Genomic DNA, 14,990 nt, shown 5'->3' on the forward strand with positions numbered 1-14,990 from the left:
GGCTACAGACTGAGACCCTGTCACAACAAAACAAAACCAAAACCAAACCAAAACAAAACAAAAAAATAAGGTGAAGCTCCGGGGTAGAGCACTCGCCTAGCATGTGTAAGGCACTGCCCCAGGTTTTATTTCTGGCAGTACATAACACACACACACATACACACACACACACACACACACACACACACACACCATCACTCTCTTGTCCGCCATCTGTGCCTGCACACTACATGTATGGGGACAGTGGAGGCAGCACAGGCTGTTGTCATTAAAATTGAGATGGCACATAACAGCTATGATATGGAGAGACTTATTTGAGGGAAGAGAAAAGAAGAGGAGTTAGCACCTGAGTGAGCCATGAGGGGAGAGAGACAGAGACGGAGAGACAGAGAGAGGAAGAGAGAAAGAAAAGGGCGGGGGGCACCCTCAGAGAAAGTGCAAGAGAGAAGTCCAGGAGTGAGAGACAAAGTAAGAGAGAAGACAAGGCGGCAGGTGGAGGGGGGGCGGCCTTTATAATCTGGCACACACCTGGCAGCAGGTATCGATGACATCATAGGTTGCTAAGCAACCTAGAGACAGCCACTTATATGCCAACACAGGCCAACTGCAGTGCTCTCAGGGGCCGGCAACCAAGCAGGTCTGGCTTTGAATCCTTTCCTGTAAGAGCTGTGCTGTGTGGCCATGGCCAGGTTACCCAGGCCCTCTCGAGCCTTGACTTTCAGAAAGATGGCACTATGCATCCAGTGGCGTGACGGTAAGCTTCTTTCAGCCACCTGGTTGCCATGGTACCCAAACCAAACAATGAGAGCAAGAGGAACTGGTTTTCTAGTATATGAATATTTCATCTCAGGACAAACTCATCCATGCTCCCCCCACCCTCCGAGGCCTGCCATAGGGGTCTGGGGACAATAGGTGACATATAGAGCTGATGTCCAAAAGCTTTGTTTCTATGGATCAAGTCACATGAGGAGTGCTGTTCTGCTGAGGTGTTCTGCCCAGGCATGACTGTTCACCCCACAAGCCACCTGGCAGGTGTGATCACAGGGACACCTCCGCAGGGCGGGGCAGGGTAGGACAAGGAGGCCAAAGACTGCGGCTCACATTCCAGGCCGTTAAAGGGGGTGTCCTCACAAAGGTGCGATCAGGGAGGCCGTGAAGAAGGGGTTCTGTTAACCAGACTCTGGTTCTGCTAAAGGAAAAACCCAAATCTAGGCTCTTCAGAAAGAAGCACAAGTCAGTCACCAGAAATCTCTGGTCCATGAGAAGTTCTGGGCCTTGGACACACCCAGCCTTTGGCCCAAGGTACAAGCCCAGTACCTTAGGTAGGGTAGGGCTGGGGCACCTGAGCCTCCACCTGTACCCATGTCATGACTTTACTACAAAGGGTGAGGTCCTGTCAGACATGGAGTGGCTGGGTCTCAAAAAGAAAGATCTAGTATCTGGGGTCTCCTGGAGAGAGACGGGAGGGACAGGAGCTGAGGCAGAGAGACCGGTTACATCAATCCAAGGGAAAGTGGGGCTATCTTAGTCATAGCATGGGTGTTTGGCTGTCTCCCAGAGGCCTCAGTGGTAGAGCCTCTAAGAGGTGGGACCTTATAGGGAGTGTTTAGGTCTTTGGGGGGCATGTCCTTTGAAAGGAGGGGTGGGAACCACGCCTCATGATGTACACCTTCAGTCCCAGGACTTGAGAAGGATAGGCTAGCTTGGTCTACATAGGAAGCTTCAGGCCAGCCAAGGCTACATAGTAAGATCTTGTCTGAAACAGAGGCAGCGGTGGGGGGGGGGGTGCGGGAAGGGGAGAGGTAAGGAGAGAGAAAGGGAAGGAACAAAGTAAAGAAAAAAAACAATGGCCAGGCGTGGTGGCGCACGCCTTTAATCCCAGCACCCAGGGAGGCAGAGGCCGGTGGGTCTCTGTGAGTTCGAGGCCAGCCTGGTCTACAAAGCAAGTCCAGGACAGCCAAGGCTACACAGAGAGACCCTGTCTCAAAACAACAACAGCAACATCAACAGCGAAGGAAAGAAAGAAAATTAAAGGAGTGGGACTCCAATTCCTCCCCCGTTCTCTTTTGCTTCCTGACTGAAGAAGGACGTTTTCTATAACCCATGTTTTTTACCCACACTTTTGTTCCCAGAAATAATGACTTTGAGTCTTAAATATATTTACAAAAGCCTAAGCCAATATAAGCTACATTTTCTCATAACTAACATCCCATTTATTCTATTCTAAGTTCTGCCACGTGGCTGGTTACCTCCGCTCAGGTTTCATGCGTGTGCCCTCCTCGGTGTCCCTGGTCACCTCCGCTCAGGTTTCATGCGTGTGCTCTCCTCGGTGTCCCAGGGTGAATCCCCACACTCTTCACTCGATCCCAGCGTTCGTTGGAATCCCTCCTTCCTATTTCCTGCCCCAGCTATAGGCCAATCAGCTATATATTGACAGGTGAAGAATCCACACAGTATGCAAGAGATTATATCTACACCTGGCCATAAAGTGAGAGATTTTGCTCGGCCATGCATTCCTGCTATGGTCTGCCACCTGGCCACAAGCCCAAAGCAATGGAATTAATCAACCAAGGACTAGGATTGCTATCTAAACTGTGAGAAAAAAAAAAATAAACCTTTTATAATTTTTTTAAAGATGGTACTTTAAAAAATATTTATTTATTATTATACATACAGTGCTGAAAAGGGCATCAGATCACATTATAGATGGTTGTGAGCCACCATGTGGTTGCTGGGAATTGAACTCATGACCTCTGGAAGAGCAATCAGAGCTCTTAACCGCTGAGCCATCTCTTCAGCCCAAACCTTTTATACTTATAAGTCAGCTTACATATTTTGTTACAGTCACAGAAAGTTGACTAATACAGGCCTCTGAAATCCATACATACAAGGTTCAATTTTTGCATGTTTAAAAAGAAATTAATTTAGGAAGTTGAAAAGCTCTGCAGAGGGCACTTAATGATGTGAGCTTAATTTGGCTGGAACTTCTGGGTGGCTCGGACTGCTGCTAGAGACGCATGCTCAGATGAGGACCCTCCCTGCTCAGCTCTCTTCCCAGCCAGGCTCACATGCGAAACAGTATGGAGTTCACTCGGGGCCGTTTTTCTTAGCAGAGTAGGTGGAGAGCCTTTTGCTGCCGAGCCTCTGAGAACAAACCAGAGCAAGAATTGGCAAGAGAAAAGGCCAGCTGCTAGGGGACAGAAGTGCAGGTCCTCAAATTCATGTGTGGGTGACAGTTGAAGATGAGGTCATGGGGATGGGGCCCTCAGGATGGGATTAGTGCCCTCCTAAGGGAAGATGTCAGGATTCAAATCCTTTGCCAAGTGAAGAGAAAACAAGTCAAGACTTTACTAGAACCTAAGCGTGTTGACTTTAGGTCTCTGGCTTCTAGAGTTGTACATTTCTGTTGTTTAAGCCACTCAGCCTGTGGAATTTTCTGGGAGTGCATACATGCGCAGCTGGGTGCTCTCTCTCTCTCTCTCTCTCTCTCTCTCTCTCTCTCTCTCTCTCTCTCTCTCAAATTAATTAATTAATTTTATTTATTTATTTATTTATTATTTTGGTTTTTTGAGACAGGATCTCTCTGTGTAGCCTTGACTGTCCTGGACTCACTTTGTAGACCAGGCTGGCCTCGAACTCATAGCGATCCATCTGCCTCTGCTTCCTGAGTGCTGGGATTAAAGGCATGCACCACCATGGGGCCCTGCTGGATGCTCTCTTTCTACTCATCTCCTCTTAAAGCCACATTGCCAGCCTGAAGGACCAAGAGAGTATCACATAACAGACGCCTTACATGGACATGGGCTCCCAGCGAGTCTGGGAGCTTCTGAGAAAGGTCTAAGGAAACGCCAGGACTCCAACCTCCAAAGGGGTGCCTACGAAGACCGAGGGGTGCTCTCCCACTCTGCAGGGCTTTGTCCTGCCAACTGCCTGCGGACAACATGCTGGCTCAAGTCCCAGAGATGGGGAGAGAGATCGAAGGACAGCAGGAGGGGGACACCCGTACCTGACTCCCCTGGTCTCCCTCTTGTTCCACAGATGCCACCTTCAAACCAAGGGGCCCCTGAGTGTGGGAGAGCGTCCCCCCAGAAACGAACTTCTCAGCTGCCTGCTGAACTGAGAACACTGGGTCAAGCGCGCACAGATGAGGTGTGTACAGCTCGGCTCTTCAGTCTGTCAGCTGGGGTCTGGGCGAGCAGGGGCCTCTGTGCCTCGATGGCTACTTCATGAGTCTTTACGGGACTGATCTGATAACGGACGACAGGTCCCTACAAAGACTGGCCCTTTATTTTATATTTATTTATTTATGTCTGGCTTTTTGAGACAGGGTCTCTCTGTGTTAGCCTTGACTGCCCTGGACTCGCTTTGTAGACCAGGCTCGCCTTGAACTCACAGGCATCTGCCTGCCTCTGCCTCCCGAGTGCTGGGATTAAAGGCGTGCACCACCACCGCCCAGCTCAAAGATAAACCCTTTTGTTGCTTTGTTTTAGGTCTGTGTATCTGCTGGGTAGCTCCTAATTTTGTATGCTTTTCCCATGCACTGATGAACATCTTTCTTACTCCTTTCGTTCTGTTTTCTTCTTCTTCTTCTTCTTCTTCTTCTTCTTCTTCTTCTTCTTCTTCTTCTTCTTCTTCTTCAAGCTAGAAGAGTATTTTTTGAGAGGAATGTGTGTCTTAGGTGAGGGAGGAAGAGGGATCAGGCCACGCAGCTGTCTGATCAGGTCTTAGGTCAAAGGGAGAGAAGAACCACGTGGAGTCATTGCAGCTACTGCTCAGGCGCTCACAAGTCACCAGCCTGCTTCACAGCTTCATCCTTGCCTCACAAGTGATGCTGAGAACAAAATGTGATGGAACCCAGACCCATTCACAGTTGGCAAGTGCTCTACCACTGAGCCACACCCCAATCCCTCACTGGGGGATTCTAGGCAGGGGCTCTACCACTGAGCCACACCCCAGCCCCTCACTGGGGGATTCTAGGCAGGTACTCTACCACTGAGCTACACCCCAGCCCCTCACTGGGGGATTCTAGGCAGGTCCTCTACCACTGAGCCACACCCCAGCCCCTCACTGGGGGATTCTAGGCTCTACCACTGAGCCACACCCCAGCCCCTCACTGGGGGATTCTAGGCAGGGGCTCTACCACTGAGCCACACCCCAGCCCCTCACTGGGGGATTCTAGGCAGGTCCTCTACCACTGAGCCACACCCCAGCCCCTCACTGGGGGATTCTAGGCAGGGGCTCTACCACTGAGCCACACCCCAGCCCCTCACTGGGGGATTCTAGGCAGGGGCTCTACCACTGAGCCACACCCCAGCCCCTCACTGGGGGATTCTAGGCAGGGGCTCTATCACTAAGCCACACCCCAGCCCCTCACTGGGGGATTCTAGGCAGGGGCTCTATCACTAAGCCACGCCCCCACTGAGCTATGTCCCCAGTCATTGATAGGGAATTCTAAGAATATAACCTACCATTGAACATTCAGCTCTTTTAAATATTCATATCTAACCATATGAATGTATATATAAAATTTTGACAAATTTAAACCTGTATTATAATTAATTTTTTTCACTTTCACATTCCTTCCATTATTTTCATTCCTCTCTTCTCCTCCTCCTATTAAAGACTCACTCTTTCCCAGACAGCTCCCCTTCTACCTGGATGGTGTGTGTGTGTGTGTATGTCTGTGTGTGTGTGTGTGTGTCTGTGTCTGTGTGTGTTTGTGTGTGTGAGAGAGCGTGTGTGTGTGTATTTGAGTTTGTGTGTGTTTGTGTGTATAAGTGTCTGTGTGTATGAGAGTGTGTGTATATGTGAGTGTGTGTGTGTGAGTTTGTGTGTGTCTGTGTGTATGAGAGAGAGAGAGTGTGTGTGTGTGTGTGTGTGTGTGGATGTGTGCGTCTATGTGAGTGTGTATGCATACAAGAGAGGAAGAAAGCCACCAGGTTTAATTAGCGTTGTTTGCATGAGCATTAAACAAGGTCATGAGCATTGGTAACTCCTGAGTGGCTACACCACTGAAGAAAATGATACCCAGGGCCTGGAGAGTTGGATCAGAGGTTAAGAGCACTATCTGTTCTTCCAAAGGTCCTGAGTTCAATTCCCAGCAACCACATGGCAGCTCACAACCATCTACAGTGGGATCTGGTGCCCTCTTCTGGAGTGCAGACACATATGCAGGCAGGATACTGTATAAACAATAAATAAATAAATCTTAAAGAGAAAAAAGAAAATGACACCCAGATTCCACCAGATGTGATAGCATCAATATGAGTCTCCAGCCCCATGCTTCCTACCTGGTCTGTCCACGTGTGAACAGCTGCCTTGTGCTCCATCACCATGAACAGAGCCGCTCTGTTGCCATGCCTTCCCCAAAGTTATGGACTTAAACCCTCCAGAGCTGTGAGCCAAAATACATCCTTCATCCCTTCAGCTCTTTCTGTCAAATATATTTGATCATAGCAGTCTGAAAGTAACCCACACAGTGGTTGGTTGGTTTTTTGTTTGTTTGTTTTAATTAATTTTTATTATGTATGCAATGTTTTGCCTGTATATATACCTGCAGGCCAGAAGAGGGCACCAGCTCTCATTATAGATGGTTGTGAGCCACCATGGGGTTGCTGGGACTTGAACTCAGAACCTTTAGGAAGAGGAGCAGGCGGTGTTCTTAACCTCTGAGCCATCTCTCCGGCTCGGCTGGTTGGTTGGTTTTACACTGACTGTGAATATATCTTCTCGGGGGCTCTATCCAAGAGCCCAGGATGTTATCAGGGTCATCCTGAGACTGTCAAAGCTTGGCTCATCTTCTCAGCCTTGAAGCATCATTCCTGGAATCAAGTGCTGGGAGGGAGAGGGCATGGCTAACCCTAAGGCTCATCTTTCTTGGCTCTCCTCTCAGAAATTTGCCCCCTCAAGTCCTTCCTATCTGTCCAGTTCCCTTGTATTTCAGAACAGATTTTAAAAAATCATGCAGCTGTCCTCACTGCTTGAGGTGGGAGGTTCTGTTTGATCCAGGCTGGTGTTCCAGAGCCCACAGCAGACTGCCCACATAGTTCTTTAGCATAGACTCTTCACCTATAATGATGCTTGGTGAACAAATTAAAGTTTAGAACATTGGCTTTGGAGTAATACACTCCATGTGGGTAGGTCAAAAAGAATATAAGTTGGTAACACTGGTCGGGAAAAAGCACAAAATTATAGTTTTCTGTTCAAGTAAATTATTCTAATTAAATTAGCATAAAGAACTTTTGAGCAGGCCTTGGAAACACACATTACATCACAGACAGCTTTCTAGAACTTTTTCCCGCAGCGAAATATACCTTTGGCTTATAACAAACAAGAACAACGGGCACTCCCAGCTCTCTGCCAGGCTCTGTAGCACCTTGCAGGATACTTGCCAGGCTCCTGAGAAGGCAAAGTATTTGAGCAAGCTGCACAGCCTTGGAAAATCTATTGAACAACACAGAGCAACCAACATTAAAGATTTCTATTTTACTTATTGCTTTGGTTTGAATGCTTTCCATAGGCTCGTGTATTTAATGCTTGGCTCCCAGCTTGCTGTACTGTGTTGTAAAGTTCTGGAAACTTGAGGAGGTAGAACCTAGTTGGAGGAAGTGGGTACTGGGGACATGTCTGTGACTCTCTCTCTCTCTCTCTCTCATCATATCTATTGATATATATATATATATATATATATATATATATATATATATATATATATATATATATATATATATCTTTCCTTTCTTTCTTTCTGTTTTTGTTTTGAAACTGGTCTCCCTATGCCCACTGTGTCACTGGCCTAGAATTCTCTAGGTAGCCCAGGCTGGCCTTGAACCCACAGAGATCTGCCTGCCTCTGCCTCCTGAGTACTGAGGTCAAAGGCATGAGACACCACAGCAGGTCAGGAGGGCTGCCCCTTATTTAGGATTTCTCATCTTCCACCTCTCCCCCCTACTTCCCCGTCTCTTCTCCTCCCTCCACCCTGTCCTGTTTCCCTGTCCACCATAAGGTAAACAGTTTCTTCCTTCACACACTCCAGCTGCCGTGATGTTCTCCCCTCCCCTCCCCTCTCACATCTGGCCAAGTGACTGTGGACTGAATCCTCTGAAACTATGAGCCATAATAAACGTGTCCTTCCTTAACTTGTTCCTGTCAGGAACTTTGTCACAGCAACAGGAAATACATGTAAAGCAATATACTATGAAGGTTTTTTTCCCCCATTGTATCTCTCAATAATGACACAGAAACCTATTACATTTATTAACAAGCTTTAAGCACTATAGCTGGGCAGATATTGGTCTATTCTAACCTGATTATACCAGCCTGGCTGCCTCCCAGGTACATGTCCAGTGCTACTTGTTAGTCTCACTCTGGCTGCTCCTGCTCCATTTTTTTTTTCCTCGTGGTGACCTTCTCATGGCCACCTCATCACAGTGACCTTCTCAACCGTCTTCCTCCTCCCTCTACTCCTCTCTCCACCTGGAACCCTCTTACTGGGATCGGAAGTCCCACCTCAACTCTCCTTTCCTGCCCAGCTATCGGCTGATCAGCTCTTTATCAACCAATCAGAGATGATGGAGAACAATTTTTACCCGACACGGAGGCAGGAGACTCTTCATAGAAATGACAGTGCCCACATCCAGACTGCGACCAGATCTCTGCGCACAGACATCAGCATCTGAATCCACAGCGTGCAAGGCCACTCTCCCCGCCCCAACAAATATATTCATCTAAAAGTCTTGTAAGTTGCTCCATGGCTGCAGAGACGGCTCAGGAGTTAAACATGTTCACTACTCTGGCAGAGGACCAGGGCTAAGTTCTCCGTAGCCACACGGTGGTCCACAGCTGTCTGTGACTCCAGTGTGCATGGTTCGCATGCATATGCAAAACACTCATACACATAAAATAAAAATATATAAATTTTTTTTTTCTTTTTTCTTTCTTTCGGTTGTGGTGTTTCTTTGTTTTTTGTTTGTTGTTGTTTTTTGTTTGTTTGTTTGTTTTTTCTGGACAGGGTTTCTGTGTGTAGCCTTGGCTGTCCCAGACTCACTTTGTAGCCCAGGCTGGCCTCGAACTCACAGAGATCCACCTGCCTCTGCCTCCCGAGTGCTGGGATTAAAGGTGTGCACCACCGTTGTCCAGCAAAATATATAAATCTTTAAAGTGCAAACATCCACAGGAACCAAGAACATGTAAATAATAGATAGAATGCACAAAAATGCTCGCTCAACTGAGTGGAGAGGCGAAACAACCAGCTACTTCCTTAAATGCCTACTTCTGTTGCAGGCTCTTCCTTGACAGGCGTGAGCGAAAGAGCCACCAGGGCAGAGTCAGGCCTGTTGTGGCAAAGCTATCAGGATGGTCTGGTGAACCCAAAGGGCGGGTTACATGTCTGACCTTTGAACTGTGGGCACTGGCAAAAGAAAGCAATGAAGAGCGGTTGAGGGCAATGCCATCAGAGACGCACACACCCAGACACATGTGGGCTCGATTACTGTAAGGCGCGGCTGCACCCAATAACGGCGGCCACCGTTACCGCTCCCGCGCGTGCACAGGCATAAGCTCTCCCAACGTGCCCCTCCCAAACAGGGGTATGCAAATGAAGCACTCAGAAGCGGCCCTCTCAACTTGGGCATGCTAATGAGGCATCCGACTACAACCTATGAGACCATGACATGCCATGTACGAACCATATTTAAACGATGTGCTCCGGGCATTCAGGGTCTTTCGCTTCAGCTTCAAGGGCGCTCCCAATAAAGTGCGATTGAGAAGAATCCTGGTGTCTGCGTCGTTCCTGCAGGCAGGAGGGCGCAACAGATTACCAAGGCTGAGCATGATGACCAGTGAGTGAAATGGCTAGGGGAATTGGGTAGTGGACGGAAGAAAACAAAAATCCATGATGCCAAAGGCATCACTTCCCAAGAAAGCTGTCAGCTGGATGGCATGGTCCGAGCTTGTTCTCCGAATATAACCAAGAGACTCCAGACCAACAGCTCAAGTCAGAGTGGTCCAGCTACAAAAAGAAAGGGATGCTAGCAGGAAGGCGAGGCGTCCCAGAGTCCGTGAGGAAGCAGACAGAGAGGACAGCATGCTCTCCAGCGGGCTGTGATCAAAGCGTATTAGATGTGTCCTCCCTGTAGATGAGCCTCGGAACACAAGCTGGTGCTACGCAGGCGCTCTTCCTACGTGCCAGCACGCATGGCCAGCAACAGCTCTGCCATGCAGGCCACGCTTTTCTATTCAGCAGCTTCCTCCTCCTCCGTCGTTTTTCTAATCTGATCTTCAAATGTGCGCTCCAGAGTGTCAGGAGGTCCAGCAGAGGTCCCTGGTGACATCTGCTGAGTGGACACGTGAGGGGGGAATGCATGCAGACGGCAGAGAGAGTGCCTGGTGTCCCCAGGCCTCGGCCACAAGTTCCAACACGGGTTTACAAATTGTACCCTGAAAGGCCTGGGTGTGGTACCACAAAGCTATACTCCCAGGTTAGGATAAGGACAACAGCTTTGAGAGTTTAAGGCCACCTTAAGCAACATAGTGAAGAGTTCAGTTTCTACACCCACGTCAAAGCGGTTCGATGCCCTCTTCTGGCTTCCAAGGGTACCTGCGCTTACATATTCTCTCTCTCTCTCTCTCTCTCTCTCTCTCTCTCTCTCTCTCTCTCTCTCCCTCCCTCTCTCTCTCTCACACACACACATACACACGTACACATAATTAAAAGTAAATAAAGTAAATCTTAAAAAAAAATCAATCACTCCGAGTATCTTGGGAAAAAAACATAATAATATAGAGACTAATAAAACATACTACCACAAACTGATTTCTAATGGTCTTTTTTATTTTTGCCTATACTTTCATCTCACCTGTAAACATTTTTAGCACACATTTTTTTTTAAAAGATTTATCTATTTATTAAGTATACAGTGTTCTGTCTGCATGTATGTACACCTGCACGCCTGAAGGGGGCATCAGATCTCACTGTAGATGGTTGTGAGCCACCATGGGGTTACCGGAAATTGAACTCAGGACCTCTGGAAGAGCAGGCAGCGCTCTTAACCACTGAGCCATCTCTCCAGCCCCTAGCACACATTTCTGAATGGTGACTGGAAAATATAACCATAATACTTCCCCTATAAAAACAAAACAAAATAACAACCTATCATTTAATGTCGGGTATCTCGTCAATATTCAAATGTACAAGAGGCCTATAAATGTCACCCTTATCCTTTTACCACTTATTTAATCTTGATAATTTCCCTTGTAAATCGTTGTTGAAGGAGTCATTTCACAAGACCTGGGTTGCTTTGATCTACGTGGCACTCAACACATTCCACTGCATTTCATATTTCCCGTAAACTCGGTGACCGATGTAGATCATCGGGTCTCGACACTTTTGGGGGGGGTCACACATCAGATATCCTGCAAATCAGATGTTTACATCACGATTCACAGCAGTAGCACAGTTAGAGCTATGGAGTAGCAATGAAATAATTTTATGTTTGGGATCGCCATGCCATGAGGAGCTGTGTTAGAGGGCCACAGCATCAGGAAATTTGAGAACCACTGCTCTAGATAAACCTAGGTCACATTCAGGTTTAAGATGCAGGTTAATGGTATAGCATTTGGGTTCAGAGAGAGGGAGGGAGGGAGGGAGGAAGAGAAGGAAGAAGGGAAGGAAAGGAGAGAGAGACACAGAGAGAGCAAGAAGGAGAAGATCAATTGGGATTTAGAGGAGTAGGCTGTGTATCATAGTTGGTGCTGAGTTTTCTATTTGAAGACCCAGTGGTAGCCTAGTGTGGTGGCGCACGCCTTTGATCCCAGCACTCGGGAGGCAGAGGCAGGCGGATCACTGTGAGTTCGAGGCCAGCCTGGTCTACAAAGTGAGTCCAGGACAGTCAAGGCTACACAGAGAGACCCTGTCTAGAAAAGCCAGAAGAAGAAAGGAGGGTAGGGGAAGAATAGGAGGGGGAAGGGCAGAGGAGGAAGAGGAAGGGGGGAGGAAGAAGAAGAGGGAGGGGGAGAGGAGGAGGAGGAGGAAGGAGAGGAGGAGGGGGAGAAGGGGGAGGAGGAAGGGGGAGGAGGAAGGGGGGAGGAGGAGGAGGGGGAGGAAGGCAACGATGACAGGTCTGAGGAGATAGCCAAACAATTAAAGCACCTGCTGTGAAACATGAGGACCTGAGTTCAAATCCCCAGCACACATGTGGGGGAAAAAAAAAAACCTCAATATGCCACAGGCTATGTGCCAGCCTGTAAGCCCAGCACTGTGTGAGACCCAAACAGGAAGATCACTGAAGGCTTCCTGGCTGCCAGCCTGCCTCCAGAGTCAGTGAGAGAGCCAGGCTCGAGAGAATAAGGCGAAGTTTGGAAAGGTGGCTCAGTGATTCAGAGCTCTTGTTCTCTCAGAGGACCCGGAGTCAGTTCCCAGCACCCACACGGTGGCTTCCAAACCACCCCTAGTTCTAGCTCCCGGGATCCAGCGCCCTCTTCTGGCCACTGCAGGCACCAGACACATGCATGGTACACAGAAACACCTGCCCGCACACATACCATAAATCAATATTTTTTTTAATTTTTAAATAAATCTTTGAATAAAAAACCAACACCAACAAGAGATCGAGAATAAGACCAAGAATGACAAGCAGGACACACACACACACACACACACACACACACACACACACACACACACGGGGGAGGCGGGGGAGGGAAGGATGGAGGGAGAAAGCTTAGCTCTCTCTACATTATTATTAGCAGATGCTGGTCACTCCTAGTTCCATTCGTCCATTAGGGACACCAGTGACACTCTGTCTATTGTGCCCCACACTTAACAGCTATGATGCAGTCAGGGGAATGTCTCCTGTGGATACCATTTGGCCATTGAGGCACACTTACAAAACAACCGAGACAGTTGCCTCCTGTCCAGTTAGAACCCTCTAGAAAGATGGGCCACTTTCGGCAGAACCTCATTTGTGTTTTCCTTTCTATCTCACTTTCTTTTCTTCTTTTTTTTATCTTTTATTTTTAATTTTTGTTATTTCTTTTTTGAGAGGAAGTCTCATTATGTAGCCCAGGCTGGACTTGAACTTGTTTAATAGTTCAGGCTAGCCTACAACTCTTGACCTTCCTGCCTCAGTCTCCCAAGCACTAGGGTTACGGGCCCGTGTCACTGTACTAGGCTCTTTCTTTCTTTCTTTTTTTCGAGACAGGGTCTCTCTGTGTAGTCTTGACTGTCCTGGACTCACTTTGAAGACCAGGCTGGCCTCGAACTCACAGTGATACACCTGCCTCTGCCTCTCGAATGCTGGGAGGCGTGCGCCGCCACCACCGTCTGCCTTTAATCCTTATTTTCTAACCACACAAATTCGCTGGCAGAGGTGGGCGTGGAGGTTTTAAGAAAAAGGCATTCCAGCTTGATTCTTGGGGCCAGTGATGAGGAGGAGGGACAGCCTGCCCTGAGGTTTGCTGAAGGAAGTCTCTCGCCCTGGAGCTCACTCTAAATGCCTGGCCCTTCTCTCTGTGCGAATGTTTTCTTCGGTAATTAAGGGATCTTCTAATTTGAGGGATAGAAAACATTCATCAAAACTATATTTTCTGAAAGTCATAAAACTGAAGCTGCTGAGGTCTTTTTGGCTGCAGGGGAGCCTTGAGTGGAGGAGGGATGCTATCAAGACAGAATTTAAGAAAATAGCTCATTGTCTTTCATTCCCAGCAAAGAGAATACTCGCAAAGAAACACCATCGATTTTGCACTTTTTGAGAAACTGACCAACTTTCTTGATCAAACGTCCACTGCAAGTCAGAGTCAAGGTTAGGCAGGCCCTCCAGGGTGCCTTCCTCTGGGGCCTTCGCTCCCTGTGAATTTGAAAGAGCAGACTGGGCGATCAGAGCCCATCCCACTGAGGATAGGAAAGACGCTTGGCTCCGATCCTAGCTTCCTTTATCATTGCCTTCTGGGCGGTGTGGGAGCCAGGCTGGGAGGAGAGAGGTCCCGCCCTGCAGACCTCAGAACTTCGGCGGCGGAATCTGCTCAATTGTGGGAAGAAAGGGACCTTGTCTCTTCCTTATTAATTTTCCAGAGTCTGCCCCAGAATACAGTACCGGTGCCATGGGGTAACTCCCTCCTCTCTGGCAGGCCTCTCCTCCCTCGAAGACTTTGTTGTTTACTAGCTCGCGGAAAGGCTTTTTGCATGGTGACTCAGTTTCCCCTAACTGTGAAATCATGAAATTGGACTTAAGGTCTACTTCTCATGTCACTGAGGAAGCTTTTGTAGTTAGGGTGACCCCTCTGAGCTACAGAACAGGAGTGGAGAGGAGGGTGGAGTGGGGAAAGCATATTAACACCCACCCCGCCCACCCCGCGCGCGAGCACGCGCGCACACACACACACACACACACACACACACACACACACACACACACACACACACACACACACACACGTGAGTCCAGCGCCTAAACCTCAGAGCTTGCCTTCGGCCTGGGCGGGATGCAGCACATCTCCCCGCCTAGAAGGGGCTAGAGAGGGACAGCCCTGGCTAGGGAGCCTCACCGGAAAGACTCGTTTGAACTAGAGCTGACAGAGCCAGGGCAGAAGCCAACTTGTAGCCTCCGCCTGGGGCCCTCCTGATCCCTAAGTCACATGCAGATAAGGTAGCCCCCCTGGTCAGCCCTTCCACACCTGAGGGACCCCCAAGTTCCACCCCAGTTCCCGCCCCGCCCCCATGGGCCACGCCCTTAGCTCTAGGGGTCCCGCAGAGCTGAGCTTCTGTGGGGGAAGGGGACAGGAATGGGGAGGGCAGAGGCCCAGATGGGGTCCCGTTGCTAAGCAACACGACCCTGGCCCTGGGCTCCGGCCTGAAACAGCTAGCAGCAGCCGGCTCACAGCTGCCTCCCTGCAGCCTCTAGCTTGCCCAGCCAAACCTTCTGGAACTAGAGTGCTCAGGCGACCCCAGGCGACCAGCTCCTTGGCCTGCGACTCCTCAGAGAGCGCAGAAGGCG

Source organism: Acomys russatus, chromosome 19 (assembly GCF_903995435.1).
Source record: "Acomys russatus chromosome 19, mAcoRus1.1, whole genome shotgun sequence".
Lineage (NCBI taxonomy): Eukaryota > Metazoa > Chordata > Mammalia > Rodentia > Muridae > Acomys > Acomys russatus.